Consider the following 6,083-nt stretch of genomic DNA (forward strand, 5'->3'; position numbering starts at 1 on the left):
TATAATACATATAAAAATAAATAAAACTAGTCTTAAAATAAAATAAAACTATCTATACTTAAATAAGGTTCACCATCATGTATATGTACATATTTATATGTATTAGTCTATCTTTTATACATTATATAAGTAGTAGTATTTAACTATTTACATATTTTTAATATTATTTGACTTCACGTTTAATTTTTTCCTTATTATTTGTTATTATTTTTTCCTGCACAAACATACACAAATGTCTCTGTTTGACCCAATGGTTGACTGGTAGAGAATGCCTTTTGGCATTAAGTTCGCCATTTGTACATTTTTCTTTATGTGTGCAACAAAGTATAAATAAATAGACCCCTGGGGCATGGTGCCGTAGATGGTAGCACCATTTATTTCCTCGCTGTATCGCAAGACTAATTCTTTGAGCGAGGAAGCTGCCAGCTCTGCGGTCACCGGTGACCTCTCTAATCCTTTTAGAAAGTTCCTTAAAAAGGTTAAAGGCGCTCGGACCCCACGGACCAAGGGTCTCGACGCCAAAGGGTACGAAATTATATTCGGTACCGAGACCCCTATATTTATTATTTTTTAATTTTTCGGCCGCCTCTGCCGCCGCGCCAGCCTTAGCAGAAGTGCCGTGGAGATGAGACGGGGCTAGGGTGTCTACACAGGTGGCGTCCCACACCAGCACCCGTCCCACCTTCCACGGAATTTGGATGGAATTTGTTTGATCTTATCGAAGAAAATCAAACCCAGAGTCAGACCAAGATAAGTTGGCGGCGGTTTTGACAGCAGACAGAACAAGCGTTTTTGCCATTGGACGTTTAAAACGATTTAAACGTCCAATGGCAAAAACTGGCCGAAGACCGGCCCGTATGGCGTCGTGCTATTCATGATGGTCAAGCCAAACACGACGATGCCTGGTTTACCTCTTTAAGAGAGAAACGCACGAGGCGCCATCCTCTCTCGCATAGGGCTATACAGCCACGAACGCAAGTGTCGTTACCAGGATGCTGCTTAAAACATCTCATACAGATGAAAAGGCCATCAGTGTATAGGCTGCGCTATGAAAATCATTGCTAACTTATCTTGGTTTGACTCTAGGTATCTTTAATAAAAAACTAATATGACAGAGAGGATGGGGCTACGTTTGTATGGAAAACCGGTCGTCCCTTTTCCTCTTAAGGTCTTAAACTGCCGTAGAGAGATACAAAAGCAATCCGTAGTATCCGCCTAGTCAACTCGATCCTTTCGTCATTAATTAGTACCTAATCTCAAGTACTACCTACATTTCCCAGTCATTAATGATGATGATTGATGACGCATATATGAATGGCTGTGGTCGCCTAATGTGGATCGAAAGGTCATTGGAAAATGGACCAGATGATTACAAGTGAATCATTGTGTGCATTGATACTATACAATACTTTTTATGGCACACCTCACACAGTTTACAATACAATGATCGTTCTCTCACTTGATGCATGGTCTCATCGGAAGCTCAGCGCTGGAAGCCACCAGCAAAGCAATATGCTGAGATGAGGCCATTTCGTGGCACTTTATACTTTCTATGTTTTTGTTATATCATGTAATTTAATGTGTCTTGTTTGTGTTTACGAATAAAAAATATTCTATTCTATTCTATTCTATTTCTATCGAATATCACAACACAGGCCTTCTTGAGCTTAATTCACGTGGGACTTTGTCAATTTCCTCCTTACTTTGTCCTTATGTCTATGTATCAGAGTCTCTTTACAGTACATATGGTGCTACTTTACCGCACTAGTGCGATTAGCACATTACGTAACTATGTCGAAAATTTAAAGTGCCATATGTACTGTAAAACGTCGTACGATACATGTGCGAATAGGTAATGAGCAATTGTGTCGATTTAAAGCACTTCCTTCGGTCGTGTTTTAATTTTTTCCTTATCCCCACTCGTTGCGAATTTCCTATTTTTCGCAATGTATCGTAATGTACTATTATGGCACACCTCACACAGTTTAAAATACATGATCGAATATCACAACACAAGCCTTCTTGAGCTTAATTAACGTGGGACTTTGTCAATTTCCTCCTTACTTTGTCCTTATGTCTATATATCAGAGTCTCTTTACAGTACATATGGTGCTACTTTACCGCACAAGTGCGATAATTAGTGACGTCGTACGATACATGTGCGAATAGGTAATGAGCAATTGTGTCCATTTAAAGCACTTCCTTCGGTCGTGTTTTAATTTTTTCCTTATCCCCACTCGTTGCGAATTTCCTATTTTTCGCAATGTATCGTAATGTACTATTATGGCACACCTGACATGGTTTAAAATACATGATCGAATATCACAACACAAGCCTTCTTGAGCTTAACGTTGTACGATTCATGTGTGAATAGGTAATTCGCAACTCGCTTACTTGTACTTAATTAAGTCCCGTTTTAGTTAATAATAATTAATCTCTAAAGTGAAATGTTGCCACATTATTAAAAAAACAAGTTTTGGTAAAATATATTTATTACTTATTGCTATTGCACATCGACGCGCGGGTTAAATTTAACCGCGTCTGCATCAGAGCGTTTCTTTTTTGCCATTTTTTTTAAGTGATCTTTTTTGTCACTTTTGTGTTATTTCTAGTCAGGATCGCGAGCCCTTTTCATCCTTATAGTATATGGGGAAATAGTAACAGAATAGGAAGAAAACTCTGGAACATTTTTAATCTCATTTGGATCGAAAGAGCTTGCGAAATAGAAAAACACAAAATTTATAAAAAAAATACTTAATTAATGAAATGGCATGTTTTTTAGAAGCGCTCAACAATCCTTTAAAATTAGGTGACTACTTTTTTGGGTTTCAAATAAGCGAAGTACTTGGGTATTAGATCTTCGTCGTTAATTTGAATTCTGGAAAGAAGAATAATTATAAGTAAAAAACACTCATTAAAGGTAGGGGAAATACGGACAAAATGACATGTATGGACAAAATGACACAGACTCATTTCGAAATTAGCGGGCTGTAGTGAGCTTATCGACTCAGCAACACCTCACACTTGCCATTTTTACAATCCTGCGAGATGCCTAGCATAATTGGCTCAGTCGCATCGAAATAATGAGTGTGAACGTTTTTGGTGTCCACATAAGTTTATTTTATACATGAGTTTCTCCAGTTTTCATGAGAATTATATGTACTAATTATTACGATTAAAACTAAATATTAATGTATTAACTAATGATTTGCCTTAATTGATGCGTCTTGACATCTAGTTTAGACGACTATTGGGCAAAATGACATACATATACACTGGACAAAACGACATAGTCTATGCCATACAGAGGATGACGTCAACTGTCCTTATAATAATGGCAATGAAAAAAAACTCGTTACCATGTAAAAATTGTCCTCGTGGGGCTCGTGCTTCATGTGCTGATGTTCTAAACAACACCAAACATTTTTTTTGTAAATTATACCCTTAGTATTTTAGTATGCCATTATGTCCATGGTTAGTGTGTCATTTTACCCATACTTTATGGACAAAATGGTTTTTGTCATTCCTGTATATTTTTTGAATATATCCTCTAATATTGTTCTTATGTCTTTGAATGGCTGTGTTAATGTAAGACAATGAACCAATGGTGAAATAAATTATAATTACTTTATAACGAGATATGGTTCAAAAACTAAACACTGTCATTTTGTCCGTACTTCCCCTAATTGATTGTAAAAGTAGGTTTCAAAATAGGTAACCCATAACCTAGCATAAAGCTTGATGTGGGGGCTTTGAATTCCCAGCCTTAGCAATATGAGCGTGTTCTCATTGCCCGATCCGATATCGGATGTAGGATGCTACATCCGAACAGTCTTCTAATAATTTCAGCCATGTCAGAGTCCCCCGACAGGTGTTGGACCGATAATATTTGATTGTATGAGTATGTGGAGGCATCATGGCTGTTGTAGTGTGCGTGACCGCTAAAGACGGCGCCCCCGCGGCCTGACTAAGCGGATGTCGGATTGTAGTGAGTGTACACGCACACGCACACGTGAATAGCTTAGTATATGATGGCATGTACTTGTTATTTAAGGCACAATAAACGTATACTCAAGACCAGATCCTTTCCTTATTCCTCCAGTTATCCTTTAAGGCCCCACTTCACATGGCGACCCTGCCAGTGCGGCCTTGTGCTGCACTGGCGGCGCGCCGCGACAGCCAGAGGACGAACGAGAAGAAGATGAGGGATAAAAATTAAAACAATCATATTTACAAGAACATTAAATTATATGTTAATAATATTAACAGTGGAAAAATACACAGATACCGCAGACTGGATAGTTTTGTAAAGTGCATAAAGTGTGTTAACAATATCAAAAAACCTATCGAACAATGAACACTTATGTTAAAGTGAACTTAGGTATAGTGATTTAGCGGAATTGTATGTTACAAAATTAGTGGTAGAAATTTAAAACACAATAAACGTATACTTAAGACCAGATAGTTGTCCTTTAACGTCCCACTTCACATGGCGACTCTGCCAGCGCGGCCTTGTGCTGCACTGGCGGCGCGCCCGGCATATATGATTCGTGGTAGAAATAAGTGAATAAATTCGACTTCGAGTTCGACTAAGTAAATAGTCTAATTAAACATAAAAATCATTGAAAAATATAAAGAGTGCGTAAGAATATTCCTCGGACAGTTAAATAAAAAAAAATATAAAAAATAAAACAAGTGACAAGTGATTGTGACATCCGATATTGGATTTCACAATGTGAAAACGCCCACTTTCGTATTCATAATATTAGCCAAGGTTATTATGATTATTATGATGGATCTTACCCATACACATTTCTGATCACCAACCCCATTGATTTAGCTATTGCTCTCTCAGCTTCTGGTTTCGGCTGTCCGTCGAATTTATTTTTGAAGTAATCCACTATGAAATCCTTCTTCGGATACCATTTTCTTATCGGTCCCAGGTTTCTTATCTCTCTCTGGACAGCGCGCACGAAATATACGAAATGCACGTTCCAAAAAGTATTCCAGACTCTCTCGATTTCTCTCAATTTTTTCTTGAATTCCATTCGCTCTTTTGATATTGTTTCTTCTCTCTTTATTCGTGTCTTTTCGTATTTTCGTTTATAGTTTGGGACTGTTATTGATCTTTGTAGTTTTGTGTTAAACTCTTTTCTGTTTACGTCGTGTTTCATTATTGTATTTTCTGTAAATAAATTATCGTTGTGTTCAGTGTTTTCTAAAGTTTTTGCTTTTACTTGATTTATTATGTTTATAGCTTGAGTTGCTTTTTTTGTTTTGGTTTTATTATTCAAGACAATATTATTAGTATTTCATTAAGTAGTGTTATTATATGTATGTTTATGTCTGTTGCATTCTTTCCAGTATATGCGTCCGTCTATATTTCAGTAGGTACACTACAGCGCTCCAAGAATAATATCGGACAAAAAATGTTCAAGTTACTTAGTGTTTTTATGTCTCATATTTATATCAATCAAAATATAAATCTTAGTTACTTGTAGGTAAAAGTACTTTTCATATTCTTACAAGCTATTATTTAGTTACTTTGTTAAAGTATAATGTAAATATTAATTGCAAAGACAGTTAAAACCAATGCCTTGAGTTCATTTTTAGCCGAATTTATGTATGTAAGGTACTTTGTCCACAAAGCACTTTTATGTTACACACTACAAAATTTGACTACAGGAAGGTACCGAATTAAATAAGTGCCTCCACTGTTTTGTGCGCGTGCACAGATCGGGTAAATAGCATGAGCAACGCTTATTGGCGCGGACGTTCGCGACGGATTTTACCCGCGTTGGTACCTGCGGGCGTACACCTGCTCCTTGCACCCGCGCAAGGCAGCGGAGGCACTAATACAACAATTTTCTAAGCTACAGTTTGCAATAAAAGCTTTCTAAATGAAAATGAAACATTGTGCGAAATTCTCGGCACTACCTATTCTATACTCTGTATCTTTAGGCATTGAAATAAAAGTAAACAAACAATTTGTAAATTTTCTGGTAGTTATAACATTTATTGATTAACCAACCAGATACAAAACCGCCTGGATCTGTTACTGAACGACCTGACTGACACCTACA

Source organism: Cydia pomonella, chromosome 28 (genome assembly GCF_033807575.1).
Source record: "Cydia pomonella isolate Wapato2018A chromosome 28, ilCydPomo1, whole genome shotgun sequence".
Taxonomy (NCBI): Eukaryota; Metazoa; Arthropoda; class Insecta; order Lepidoptera; family Tortricidae; genus Cydia; species Cydia pomonella.